The sequence below is a fragment of the Caretta caretta genome, chromosome 7 (genome assembly GCF_965140235.1).
Source record: "Caretta caretta isolate rCarCar2 chromosome 7, rCarCar1.hap1, whole genome shotgun sequence".
NCBI lineage: Eukaryota > Metazoa > Chordata > Testudines > Cheloniidae > Caretta > Caretta caretta.
In genome coordinates, this window is record NC_134212.1 from 73,652,618 (window position 1) to 73,667,757 (window position 15,140).

The 15,140-nt window shown below is 41.1% G+C and overlaps 1 protein-coding gene across 1 annotated transcript in view; it reads left to right on the plus strand.

Annotated features, from left to right (window-relative positions):
- WAPL (WAPL cohesin release factor) overlaps positions 1–15,140 on the plus strand; it is a 126,879-nt gene that overhangs the window by 6,530 nt on the left and 105,209 nt on the right. The window lies entirely within an intron of this gene.

Genomic DNA, 15,140 nt, shown 5'->3' on the forward strand with positions numbered 1-15,140 from the left:
GGTATTATGAAGACCAAGTAATTCAAGGGATTGGTGATAGTCTGTTCTTATGTAGCTGGTTCAAATCCAGTGCAGACAGGTAGTGAGTGATAGGATTAACATCTGTCCTGGCTATTGACTTGTGTAAAATGAGTGAGTGCGCTTAATTTCCTACTGCACAGATGTATACATCACAAAAACCTTCATAATTGGCACATTAGTGTAATGAAAATCAAATAATTAAAGAGGGATGTAGATTAAAGTTCCCTCCTCTGGCTTCTAGCTGTTTTCAGTTCAGGGTTGAGGTAGCATAGAGGATCTGGTACTGTTCTCACCTATGCATGTTTTTTTTTTTTTTTTTTTTGAATGAATGAATGAATGAATGAATGAATACACTTAATTCTTTGGAGCACTGTTGTTAAGCACTATATTCACTTTTAAAATGTTTTTAAAATGATCTTTGATTTCATTTCCATTTACTTTAGAGTTTTGACATAAATAGCTGATATCATAACTACTAAAACTGCAACTTACTTTTAACTGTTCAAGTTTTGGACAGTGGTGGTTCTTAAAATGTAGTGGGCCATACTGCACCAAACCCTGTCAAGATGACACCTTGCAGCCTTGCTATATTGTCTTTGCTTGGAATATCACATTAAATTTCTGTTTTAAAAAAAAATTGAGTCTCAGTATGTAATTAACTGACCAGAAAAATAAGTGGACCCCAATCTGCTTGACGTACTATAGACCAAAATGGTCTTTAATGGCTTAAGATGAGTGTAGCTGAGGAGTTACAAGTAAGGCAGTAGTAGTAATGGATAGATAGAAAATAAATTTAAAAAAACATAGCTATTGATTAAACCGAAAATATTTGGAAACTAAATCACTTCTTTGAGTGCCAGAAATGAAAGTACAGTTGAAAAGACTTTCACTATTGTCTCATTGGGTTTTCTGCTGATTAATATCTACTATTTTCTGAGGGAGAAAACTGCTTGGCAAGAAGCAGTAAACTTTCACTAAGTAGACTATATCTAATATCTTATATTTGCAATGACACAATACTAAAATAATTTGAAGTTTGGACTTACAATAGGAGTTTATTACTGTAGGGAAAAATCCACTTGTTAACCTAATGTTGAAAACATGGGCTGTGGATAAACTGAAAATTCTGAATTTATCTTGTTTTATTGGCTGTTAATTACAACAAACAATGCAGGCCTAATCACACCAGTAGTTAACTGTGTGAATGGGCTAACCCCCTTCAACTCTGCATCCCACGAAAGCTTATGCTCCAATACGTCTGTTAGTCTATAAGGTGCCACAAGACTCTTAGTCTGGATCTGTAAAAGTGGCAAACATGGCTACCCCTCTGATATTTGTATTTTTAGAAATCTAAGTCAATATTATATGCACTTTCACACAATATCCTATCATAGGGGTATTAAACAAGTTTGAGGAAACCAAGACAGTAGAAGCAGTTTGACTTTTCAGAGGTAGTGTTTATTTTGGCCAGTTACTGCAAATGAAACTGAGATAGTTGGGTAGCCATTATGTTTGTATCGAGGTTTATTCAAAGCAAAGCACACTATGAAAACATCAATCAGAGCACTGAGCCAGTGGGCAGGGGAGAGTGTTGGCAGCCAGTGTAAATATGACTACTTCAGAGACTTCCTTGTTACAATGATAACTACTTACGTAAACCTTGAAATGTAAGGCTACTTTTCAAACCCAGAGAGTTCATTTTAGTCATTTTGGGACACTAAAGAAAAGAAGCTTGCTTTATCGCTGGTGACTAACCTATGATCACACTTGAGACCTCATCTTAATGTGCAATAAGGGTGTTTTTCAGTCGTGTTTGGAGTTAGGGCAACTGAGTTTAGCACAATTGGAAATCCCTCTTAATGTTTTTTAAGGTTTGGCTAGACTAGGATTTAAAGGTGTAATGTTAGCGTGTGTGAGTATCACATCTTAAAACTTAAGTCTCTAGATGACCTAAAACACAGGCTAACACACTTGAAACCATGATATAATGTCTAATCTAAAACAGCTAACATGGCTCCATGTTACTCTTAATGAATGTTGAGAGCACTTCAAACATATGTAACTTGGTTGAGCTAACACACGTGCTTTTGCTTGCTTTAAAGTTGTCTGCTCACAAATTAGTTGCAATGTAACTCATATTTTACTTGTTCTGACTTCGTGACCTTCAAATTAAAAGGTTTTTGAGGGCAACTAATGTGGTAAATCCCCTTGTTATGGTCGATTGATGTAAAGATGGGATGACTTAATCCTGCTCGAGGAATGTTCATTAAGAGTTCAATATGCTGAAATATAATAGAGGGATTGTAACAGAAGACTCATAGGTAAAAGTTGCTATTCTGTAATAGGTATAAGTTTGTCAAAATATACTTATGCTTGAGAAAATTAGCTGGGGAAGAAGCTATAAGTAGGGATTTAGTTTTTAAGTGACTTGATATAAAACACTAATCTATACTAAGGAAAAAAAACAGCTGCTCAATGATAGTCAAAAGGTAAACCTGTACTGGGATCAAATAAAATCCCATGGAGCAGTACTTATCTGGGTTCCTGACATACTTGATAGAATAACAATTAATCACCACCTTCTTTAGGGCACAAATTCAAAATAGGTATTGAACATAAAATGTACATGTATGCAGAATATTAATAACTTTTTACATTTAGCATTCTTGCAAAATCTTTTGGTGCCTGTTTTCAAAAATCTTGGCATGACCATTTTTATTGAAGGCTGTAAATGAAGCTCATTAATGTGCTTACATATTACATCTTGCATGTTAAAATATTAGATTTTCAGATGAGATTAAAAATGAGATCCTGATCATTTGTCGTCATTAAAGATTCTGTGTCACACATTTCACAAGAGGATGGGGTGGTATTTTTAGTATATGTATATTGGGTAAATTCCAATTTAGGTAACTAAATTTATACCTTTCTTAAATATTCCTGGAGCTTGAAACAAACGAAGTATTACTTTCTACCTTTAAATTGTTGTCATGTTGTTTGGTAACTTTGCATTTCACTAGTGGCTGAAGAGATTCTTTATGGTAAGAGTGACAACTATGACAATATCTTGAACAAACTTTAAGGAATTAGGGTCCTATCCTTAAGGAATACCGTACCAAATTCACCAGTCCATTATGGTCAATTTCATGGCCATAGGATTTGAAAATTGGTAAATTTCACATTTTCAGAAGTTTAAATCTAAAATTTCATGGTGTTTTGACCCCAAAAGGGGATGGGGGGGGCATTGTTTGTAGGGGGTGTCAAGGCTGAATCCCCACTCTGGCACTTTTGAGTTTAAAAATTAATACTTGCCACTCCAGGCTTGTATTACACTCCCAAGGTTACAGCTTTTCTCTGACTTTGGCTTGGTAAACACTGCCACCACTCAAATGCAAAAAACCCCCTTGAACCCGAGAAGGAGCACTTGGGAATTCCTTCCTGTGCGGTACCCTCAAACCCTTTCACCCCCCCTCCGGGGAAGAGCTGCAAAAGAAAACAAAGGAAATTAGCTGTTGCCACCAGCTAATTAAACAACATGTACACAAACCTCTTAGGGACACACAAATCCAATCCTGTTCTTAAACAAAAAACAAACAAACAAAAAAACCCCACACATTTGGAACTTAGGCTTTTTCTTAAAAGAAAAACAATTACAAAAATTAAGCATCAAGATAGCTCTCGAGGTTCAGCTTAAAGGTTACAAGCTAAACAAAAGCATCTGGGGTGAGCACAGAGGAGTCCATTAGCTATAAGAAATAAACAGAAATAACCCTAATTGCATCTTTCTAAACATTTCTGATCTACTTACACATTTGGAGTTTCAGATAAGTAAGGTTGAGGTATGATTTGATGTTTTTTCATATCTGGTTTTAAAGCTGCTTAGAGCATTGCTGCTCTGTGTCTCCGCTCTGTCCTGGAGAACCACAACACACGGACAAAGGGAGGATTTTTTTCCCCCCATTTTGAAATTTCTAGCCTTCCTATTGGCTCTTTTGGTCAGGTGCCCACTCCTTTTCCTTTATTTGGAACTTTAACCCTTTACAGGTAAAGCAAGAAGAGAACAGCCACTAAGAGGGACTTCATAGCTAGCTGGCTGGCCGGGTGCCCATAAAAAGGAGCTACCCCTCCTTCATTTATCACAAAGGGTCTCACTTCTGTGCTGCCTTCAGAGTATCCTGCAGCTGCAGGAAGTTCGTGGAAGTGGGTCTGATCTCCAACCTCATCCCCCCCCAAAGAGCAGCTGTGCGGGAGATGGACAAGTCCTGACCTTCCCCAGCTAAGCCAGAGCTAGGAGCCCGCTTTGCTCATAGGAACAAGGGGAGGTTGGACCTACATCCACAAGCCTCCGCCAGCTGCAGGAACGTCTGGGGCTGTTGCCCAGTCCTAGAGCGTCCTGCAGCAGAGGGAGGCACCAGGAGGTGGGTCTAGTCTCCCCTCCAGTGCAGCTGTGCAGGGGATGGACAAGACCTGTCCCTGCCCAGCCAGAGCTAGGAGCCCCCTTGGCTGGGGCGCTCCTAAGAACAAGGGGACAACAGATATCACGGGGAAGGGTTTATTTCACAGTCCGTGATACATTTTTCATGGCTGTGAAATTGTAGACCCTACTTAGGGAATTAAACTTGATTCAATAAGGTTTAATTTTAAGTAATGAGGAAATTCATTGTATTGAATGAAAATGAAAATGTTGTATGATATTGTGGGATTGTCCCAACTTCTTTAAGGCTATGTCCACACTGTGCTTGTGTCGCTAAAACTTTCGTCAGTCAGGGGTGTGGAAAAAACACACCCCTGACAGACAAAAGTTTGACAGAGGAAAAGCGCTGGTCTGGACAGAGCTTTGTCGGCAGGACACGCTCTTCTGCTGACAAAGCTTCCAGTCCTCATTGGTGGTGGTTTTATTTTGTCGGCAGGAGAGAGCGCTCTCTGCCAACAAAGAGGGGCTATACTGCGTACCTTACAGAGGCACGGCTGTAGCAGCATAGCTGTGCTGCTGTAAGGTGAGCAGTGTAGACATAATCTAAGAGGAAGGCAAGATAAATGCAATCTGCTGGAGATATTAGGAACACTTTTTGGGACAATAAGTGTGAAATAGATTTCCTAGGAAATAGTTGCGTGGTGAGAAAAATACAAATGACCTAGCTCAGGACAATCCTTTTTGAAGCTGCACTTTGAGCAAAGACACATCGAAGAAACCATGAAAGGTAAAGAGCCAAACTGGATAAATGAGTTACTCTTAGTCATGCTTGTCCTTGTTCAGAGCAAAGGGTGTGATGAATTGAAACCACACGAAAATGTGTGGATAGGGGTTGGAGGTCTGCTTGTGCCAAAGTGCCATTTTATAGTTGGGGTGATCTCTGGGTAAGCTTGCTAGCGTGCATGTATATTCTTCTATTTTAAAGATTTTTTTTTTCTGTATTGCTTTTACTTTAAGAGTAAAATATGCTTGCTGAGAGAGAACTATGTGGTAACTGGGCAATTACACTGTACCATGTCTAAGGAGAGAAGCAAAACAGGCCTGCTTTTGAGAATAACACTGAAGGTAGGGAACTGTTCAGACTAGAAATACCCCACTAAGAATGGAGAGAGATTTGGTTTCCACCTAAGAGAGGCGACAGCTGGGTAGCTGGAAACTTAGAAGGGATGCCATTGCTGAACCATAGAGGATGAGTATAGGTGCAGTTGCCCTGGACTGAGAGAGTAAGTAAATCAATTTATAAAGCCCTTTTTTTTGGAGCAGTGTCTGATACGTGTCCTTTTCTTTTAGTTACCCACTTCTGTAATGAGATCTTGCTATTTTGATAACTCAGCATATGACACGGCCATTTCTTAAGGGATTCCATTAAGAGTTGTTGAGTATGTCCTTTGCAAAATGTTGTGGCCAGCCAGCTTCCATTTTAAGTTCTGTTTAAAGTAAATTACTTTTCTGCAGCTGTAACCTGAGTAAAAAATGCAAACTATATTTGTGCAAGCTGATCAAGAGATGAATCTTTTAAAATGTGATAGAAGTTCTAGAGACATTGTCCTACCTTACATTTCTGTCTCTGTAGTATGTAATAGAATTAATACTGAAGAGATCTTTAACTTAGAAATAGTCAAATGTGTGTTTTGTTTTGTTTTTTAAATGTCAGTTGTTTTGAAAATATTTCAGTTGAACTATTTTAATAGAATTTAGACCTAGTCTAGGTCTGTCTGGTCTACTTCAAAGCTAATGGGTTTAAAATCTTCCAGATTATAAAAATAGAAAAATAAGATGAAAAAAAATAGTAGTGTTTTCAGAATCTACAGAAATGTAGTAGTATATACCTCCTCTACTTATCTTGCAATATTTAACTATTGTAGCTCCTGGAGTTGTCCAGGCAGTGTCTTTTGATTGAGTTAGTATGAGTACAGAGTGATGGATGCATGCACATGCAGTATTCTTGAAATGTGTGATATTTTTTTGTCTCATTTTCCATAAATTGCTTTCATTATTAGGTGCTCTGTAATGGGTTCCAGTTCTGTAAATATTTCCATTCTTGATTGTATAAGAAAATATTTTGTTGGTGGCCTGTAATCACGTGTAGTCCAGCAGATATTCTACCTGGGATATTCAACAAAGATCAAGTTGCTAAGAAATCTTAAATTTCTGGGCAGTTACTTTTAATGTCCCCATTTATCGCGGAGGGCTCATGGAGTCCTGCCTAGTAGTTCATCGCTGCCGCCTCTGCACTACCTATGCCAGGGTGGGCAAACTTTTTGGCCTGAGGGCCACGTCAGGGAATAGAAATTGGCCATGAATGCTCACAAAATTGGGGTTGGGGTGCAGGAGAGAGTGAGGGCTCTGGTTGGGGGTGCGGGCTCCAGGGTGGGGCCAGAAATGAGGAGTTCAGGGTGCAGGAGGGAGCTCCGGGCTGGGGCGGGGGAGTGGGGTGCGGAGTGGGGGGGTGAGGGCTCTGGCTGGGTGGGTGGGTTCTAGGGTGGGGCTGGGGAGGAGGAGTTTGGGGTGTAGGAGGGTGCTCTGGTTTGGGACCGAGGGGTTTGGACGGTGGGAGGGGGGATCAGGGCTGGGGCAGGGGCTTGGGGCGAGGCTCCGGACAGCACTTATCTCAAGCGGCTCCTGGAAGCAGCAACATGTCCCTTCTCCTACGTGGAGTCACAGTCAGGCGGCTCTGAACGCTGCCCCGTCCGCAGGCACCACCCCTGCAGCTCCCGTTGGAGTGCCGGAGGGGGCCATTGGAGTGTGTAGGACTTGGAGCGTGGCCTTGTGGGTGCTTCTAGGAGCTGCATGGAGTGGCCCCCGACTCTGCTCCCCGGCTGGAATGCCGGAGCAGGGCAAGCCCCAGACCCTGCTCCCTAGTGGGAGCTCGAGGGCCAGCTTAAAATGGCTGGGAGGCTGGATCTGGCCTGCAGGCTGTAGTTTGCCCACCCCTGGCCTATAAACAGGGCCATCCCAAGCCATTTGGGTGTCCTATGCAGCCCTGCTGTGTGGGGCCCCAGACCTCCCCCTCCCCCCACCAGGGTCTGGGAGGCAAGAGCGGTGGGGGGCACTTTTGGGGGGCTCAGGGGATTAGCAGGGGGCCGGGAGCAGCCCACTGCGCTTCCCTCGCCCTGGCCCCAGCCGTGCCGCTTTCCCCAACCTTCCCTCACTCACCAGCGGCTGGGAGCTGGCGGAGTAGAGCGGGCTGGGGTGTGGTTGCTCCGCTTCTTGCTGCTGCCGGTGAGTGCCGGGTCACTTGGGGAAGAGGTGGAATGGGGGCGGAGGGAGTTGTCTGGGACCCCACAACCCCTAGTGACAGCCCTGCCCCTTGCAATGGGTGCAGCCCGCAGGGGGGGCTGGCCAAGGGATAGGGCTGGTCGCCAGGGCTGGTGCTGCTGCGTTTGCAGCATGCAGTTGTCTAGGGCACCATGAAAAATTGCCCCAAATTTCATGGTGCCCTATGCAGCTTTGTATGCCTAGGAACGACCCTGTCTGTGAACATAAATAAAATGGCACAGCTGTGCTTAACTGTTTTTGCACCTAGTGCTTATGCTCTGAATACACCTTTAGCTCAAAAAGAGTGTTTGAGTTAATTTCAGTGGTGAATACTTCACAGGAAATGGGTAGCTCTAAAGAGGAGGCTGTTGAAAGTCAGTTCTGTTCCCTACTGGTTCCCCTGATAATGCATGCATTTACCAGGGCACTGCCTTCTGCATTCTGATGGTGTGGGTTGGGGAGCTCCTATATTTGGTGTTTGTTTAAACTCAGCAGATGAAACTCAGTATTGTTTCATAACTCCCTTGGCAATATAAGCTTCATTAGATTCTTAGTTTCAAATTGCTTCATATCTTCAGTGCTCTATTTTTGTTTTTTAATTGTGGCATGGGCATATGGGTTCATAGAAGTAGGTAATTAGATCTATTATGTCATATAATGCTTTGTCTAATTTTTTCTTTTAAATGTGAAATGTAGAGTTGAAAGCTGTTTAATTTAGGAGACTATTGCATAGTGTAATAGATATTACGGTTGTGAAGGCTGAATACCTGGAGGGCCTACGTTTTCCTATTATGCCATCTAATTAATCCACATTCTTTATGGGGTTTTAAGATTTCTTCTCACTCTTGAAGGTCGGAGCAGTCTTTGTTTTAAGTGTGCTCTTGGCCACTAACTATGTTACATAGCAGTTAACCCTAAAAATTTCAGGAACTAAAGTTTTAAAATGTAAGAACCACAGCAGCTGGGAGTATGGGGAAGGAAAAACAGAAGCAGAAATTTGAGAGATGTGGGCAGAATGGGATTGGCTGTTCTGATGACTGCTACAGCTGCCACAGTTAAAGAAGGGAACTGCAGCTATGCACTGGCTGGTACAAAGCATGAGAAAAGTTCCCTGGTGGGGTGCGGGTGGAGCAAGGTAGTCTGCGGGAATACCATCAGAGCTAGCCAACTCTCTAGCCTCAAAGGATTTTGGTGCTCTGGGAGCTGTTCCCAGTGTACTATTTTAGTTAGAACTAACTGGTTAGATTTGTAGTAGAATCAACGTTCCTGTCTGGGGATTTTTTTAAATCACCACCTCCATTTGTTTTGTGTTTGCTTTCCTCTTTTAGTGGGTTTTCCCCTCTTTCCTTCACCACTTTCCTTCTCCACTAACATCCCAAGTTCAGGCTACTATAAAATGAAACTGACTCGTGCTCAATTTCACTCTGAGGCTTGTAGGTTTTTTTTTTCCAAAGGGTTCTGAGAATGGGGTAATGGCAATACTCAATTTTAAACACCTGTTCTTAAAATTTAGTGTTACATTTTTTTGCTAGGTTAATGTTTACTTTTTAATAAATTGGCATAACTTTGGCCATTATTTGCTCTGTACAACGTATCATGGAAACTCCTTTATCAAATATGGTTGCTTTGTTTAGTGGTTTAAATTAATGCTAAATGTTGCAGAAGAGATTCTTTAGCAAGTTGCTGTTACTCCCCTGTTCAGAGCTCATCTAAGCCTTTTTCTTTTTCTACTGGTATTGAGAGACTCTTCCTTTTTCAAAACCTGTATTGTAAGACCGTTCATTTTAAGTTTTGGAAAGCCAAATATTTGACTGCTTCCTAGCTGCTTTTATGTTTAAGAATCATGAAATTGTAGAACTGGAAGGGACCTCGAGAGGTCATCTAGGTCCAGTCACCTGCAGTCCTGCCATGTGTGAGAAGTATTATCTAGACCATCCCTGAGAGGTGTTTGTGTAACCTGCTGTTAAAAATCTCCAATGATGGAGATTCCACAACGTTCCTAGGCAATTTATTCCAGTGCTTAACCACCCTGACGGGAAATTTTTTCTAATGTCCAAACCGCCCTTGTTGCAATTTAAGCCCATTGCTTTTTGTCTTATCCTCCGAGGTTAAGGAGAACAATTTTTCTCCTTCTTCCTTGTAACAACCTTTTATGTACTGGAAAATTATTATCGTGTCCCCTCTGTCTTCTCTTCTCCAGACTAAACAAACCTCATTTTTCCTATCTTCCCTCAGAAGTCATGTTTTCTAGACCTTTAACCATTTTTATTGCTCTCCTTTGGACTCTCTCCAGTTCATCCACATCTTTCCTGAAATGTTGCGCCCAGAATTGGACATAGGACTCCAGTTGAGGCCTTATCAGAGTGGAGTGGAAGAATTACTTCTCGTGTCTTGCTTACAACACTCTTGCTAATACAACCCAGAATGATGTTTGCCTTTTTTTTTGTGATAGTGTTACAATGTTGACTCATATTTAGCTTGTGATCCACTATGATCCCCAGATCCCTTTCTGCACTACCCCTTCCTGGGAAGCTTTTTCCTATTTTGTATGTGTGCAACTGATTGATCGTTTCTTTCTTATTGGAGTACTTTGCATTTATCCTTACTGAATGTCATCCTATTTACTTGAGACCATTTCTACAGTTTGTCACATAAGAATGGCCATACTGGGTCAGACCAGAGGTCCGTCTAGCCCGGTATCCTGTCTTCCAACAGTGGCCAATGCCAGGTGCCCCAGAGGGAATGAACAGAGCAGGTAATGATCCAATTCCCTGTCACACATTCCCAGCTTCTGGCAAACTGACACTGGGGACACCATCCCTACCCATCTTGGCTAATAGCTATTGATTGGACCTATCCTCCAAGAATTTATCTCGTTCTTTTTTGAAGCCTGTTACGGTTTTGGCCTTCACAACGTCCTCTGGCAAAGAGTTCCACAGGTTGACTGTGCGTTTGTTTTTTAAACCTGCCTATTAATTTTATTTGGTGACCCCTAGTTCTTGTGTTATGAGGAGGAGTAAATAACTCTTCCTTATTTACTTTCTCCGTGACAGTCATGATTTTATAGACCTATCATATCTTCTCCCCCCCCCCCAAGTAGCCTCTCTTCCAAGATGAAAAGTCCCAATCTGATCCATACCCCTAGTAATTTTTTATGCCCTTTTCTGAACCTTTTTCATTTCTAGTATATCTTTTTTTAGATTTGTCCAGATAATTTTGAATTTTAATCCTATCCTCCAAAGCACTTGCAATCCCTCCCCATCTTCAAACTTAACTGTACACTCTATGCCATTATCGAAATCATTGATGAAGATATTGAACAGAAATGGATCCAGAACTGATCCTTGCGGGACCCCACTCAATATGCCCTTCCAGCTTGACTGTGAACCACCGATGATTACTCTCTGGGAATGGTGTTCTATCCAGTTATGTACCCAGCTTATGGTAGGTCCATCTAGGTTGTATTTCTCAAGCTTGTTTATAAGACGGTCATGCGAGACAGTATCAGAAGCCTTACTTAAGGCAAGATATACCACATTGCCCACTTCTTCCTGCATCGTGAGCCCCGCCCCCCCCCCCCCAAGGCTTGTTACCCTGTCAAAGAAAGCTATTAGATTGATTTGACATGATTTCTTGATAAATCCATGCTGACAGTTATTTCTCACCTTATCTTCTAGCTGTTTGCAAATTGATTGCTTAATTATTTGCTCCATTACCTATCTACTGAAGTTAAGATGTGTGGTCTGTAATTCCCCAGGTTGTCCTTATTTCCCTTTTTATAGATGGACACTATGCTTGCCCTTTTCCAGACCCCTGAAATCTTTCCATTTTTCTTTGACTTTTTGAAGATAATCCCTAATGGTTCAGATATCTCCTCAGTCAGCTCTTTGAGTATTCTAGGATGTTTCATCAGGTCCTGGTACTGAAGACCTCTAACTTGCCTAATTTTGTTTCAGAGTAGCAGCAGTGTTAGTCTGTATTCGCAAAAAGAAAAGGAGTACTTGTGGCACCTTAGGGATTAACCAATTTATTTGAGCATAAGCTTTCATGAGCTACAGCTCACTTCATCAGATGCATAAAAGTGGAAAATGCAGTGAGGATGTTTTTATACGCACAGAAGTAATTTTTAACTTGTTCTTTCCGTATTTTCTTTTCTGATCCTACCTCACTGGCATTCAGTATCTTAGATGTCCAATTGCTACTAACCTCTCTGGTGAAAACCTGAAAGGGAAGCCATTTAGCACTTCTGCCATTTCCACGTTTTCTGTTGTTGTTTTCTTCGCTTGCTCCATTGAATAATGGGCCTACCCTGTCCTTGGTATTCCTCTTGCTTCTAATGTATTTGTAGAATGTTTTGTTACACCTTTTATATCTCTAGCTAGTTTAATCTTGTTTTGTGCCTTGGCCTTTGTGCCTTTCTAATTTTCTCTCTACATACTTGTGTTTAGAAGTTATGGCTTTGTTTTCAAAACAGTTAAATGGTGCTTCTAGGAAAAAAGTAGTTCCATTAGCTGTACCTTACAGTAACAGGCCAGTATGCACACAGTAGAGGAAAAACATCTTGGCAAAGAAATCTTTTCAGCTTCAGGTTGTTAGGATTTTATCAACTATATTAAAAATGTGTTCTAAAATTCAGACTTCATTAGTTTGTGTGGCTCTTGGGGACCAGCTTTAAGTTTAGAAATTTTTTTCCATTAGATATTTTTTTTTAAAGTACAGAATCATGGGGGATATGGTTCCACAGTGCTGTATAGATAGTGGTTAGAATCACTCTACTTGTAAGGTGTCCCTCTGAGATTCAGAACAGCAGTAAGGACTAATGTATCTGGCCCTACTAGATTTTTCCATTGGAGGTGGTTGGGGGACAAAGTTAAACTGGAGCCCCTAAACTATTGAAGTGAAGCTAAACTTTTGTGGAATGTAGTAGCTCTGCCAAACAGAGCTGTCTTTCTTGCAGCACATCTTCTAATCTTAAGTCATGCAGGAGCCCTGTTGCTTAGGAAGTGGTTGGTTTTTCAAGGTTTATATTTTGCTATAATGCAAAAATTGATTAGTTATTTTCACTTTGGTGTATTTTTAGTCAATAAAAGTTATTGTTTTATTTAATGGTTAATAATGTTACTATGTACTTTCCTTAGAATTCAGTGTAGCTCTTTGTATAAACTGGAATTGGCTACCTTTATGCATAATATAGGGCTAATGTGCCACATGGCTAAGCAGCAGTTCTGCAGAAAAGAACCTGGGGATTACAGTGGATGAGAAGCTAGATATGAGTCAACAGTGCGCCCTTGTTGCCAAGAAGTCTAATGGCATATTGGGCTGCATTAGTAGGAGCATTGCCAGCAGATCAAGGGAAGTGATTATTCCCCTCTATTCGGGACTGGTGAGGCCGCATCTGGAGTATTGCGTCCAGTTTTGGGCTCCCCACTACAGAAAGGATGTGGACAAATTGGACAGAGTCGGGTGGAGGGCAACGAAAATGATCAGGGGGTTGGGACCCATGACTTACGAGGAGAGGCTGAGGGAAGTGGGCTTGATTAGTCTGCAGAAGAGAAGAGTGAGGGGGGATTTGATAGCAGCCTTCAACTACCTGAAGGGGGGTTTCAAAGAGGATGGAGCTCAGCTGTTCTCAGTGGTGGCAGATGACAGAATAAGGAGCAGTGGTCTCAAGTTGCAGTAGGGGAGGTCTAGGTTGGATATTGGGAAACTCTATTTAACTATATTTCAAGATAGGAGGGTGATGAAGCACTGGAATGGGTTACCTAGGGAGGAGGTGGAATCTCCATCCTTAGAGGTTTTTAAGGCCCCTCTTGGCAAAGCCCTGGCTGGGATGATTTAGTTGGGGTTGGTCCTGCTTTGAGCAGGGGGTTGGACTAGATGACCTCCTGAGGTCTCTTCCAACTCCAATCTTCTATGATTCTATGTTACTCTGCGCTTTCTTACAGATAATAAATATTGTTAGGGACTGTACATTATGTACTTCATATCTGTTACGATGTCCTTAAGGTACAACTTTGGTAAGATGAATCAGGAAGGGGAAGACACCAGGTTAAACTGAGAGCCTATGGATCATTTGGTTAAGTAAATGTGCATTTTAATGTACAGATGAATTAAAAAAAAATACTTGTACAGACATATGGGGGTAAAACTAGGATTTTAAGGCATCGTAGAAGGGTTAAAGCGAGAATAGAAGGAAGAGAGATGGAGGCATGGCAGACAGGGTCACTCAGTGTTCTAAGCATAGGGGAAGAGAAACCATGGGAGAGGTGAGGCATGCAGCATAGAGATAGGCAAGTATTAAGGTATGCAGGATCTTGTAAGCAGAGGATAAAGGTCTTGAATTTGAAGTTGGAAGATAAGCCAGTGAAGGTATCCAAAGGGGCTGGATGCAGCCAATAGTAGGCTAGCCAGGATTCTCTTTACAGCTGTATGTTGGATGAGTAATGTTTGTCTTAATGCATTTGATTTTTGAGATTTATAGAAATCTTATACTGCCTGTGATAGCTAATCTTTGTAAAGTAGCTCTACTTAGTCATATTTTCAATTTTAATTGTGTAATGAAAAAATGTATTCAGAGGTTTTCATCATTCACCTAGTACCAAGCTAAAAATGCATTTATACTTCGATAAATAAGAGAAAATGCAATCTTGTCTTATAGTCAGAATTCTGATTTTTTCCTCATGTAAGATTTCCCATTTAATGAGGGCATGTAATATTAATCAAGGATTTGAAAGCTCAGCAGCTAATGGATTCACCAATACTAGCATCCCAGCTTATGCCAGCAGCTCAGAAAAATCAATTTCAGCCATGTGGAATGGAAATAAATGTTTACTGTGGGCTTGAAACACTGCACACAATCAAATTAAAAGGCTGTATTATCATCCAACAACCAGGTTTTTTTAAATCACTCCTAATCTATGTTTTTTATTTCTGGGAGCTAGAAGAAATGGTTGCTTTGAGTTCAGAAATTGGATCTTGACAAGAATTGCCACATCTTCTTGGGGTGCATTTTATGCTGTTTGGTTATCATCATGACTCTCTGTGGAAACTTCAGTGCTGCCAGTTAAATGGACTGAGCTCCAACTTAATTTGCAGTTTTTCTATTTGGAAGGTTCAGCTGGGTTGCTGACGTTTGGAGTAAGAATGTGAAAGGAGGACTGGAGATTCTGAATGATTTGTATTAAGTCCAGGGACAGGAGATAAAATAGTTTTTGTTTAGAAAGGAAGTAAATAAATTTTGAGGAAATACCAAAATACTAAGACTGACAGTGTAGTGAAAAGCCGTGTTTAGCAGTGTTTAAACCTATTAATTGTGTCAGAGAATTCTTTTTGATAGAGTGAATTTGGAAAATCCCAGTAAAAGCTGTTCACTCTTTTTGAGTGGGAC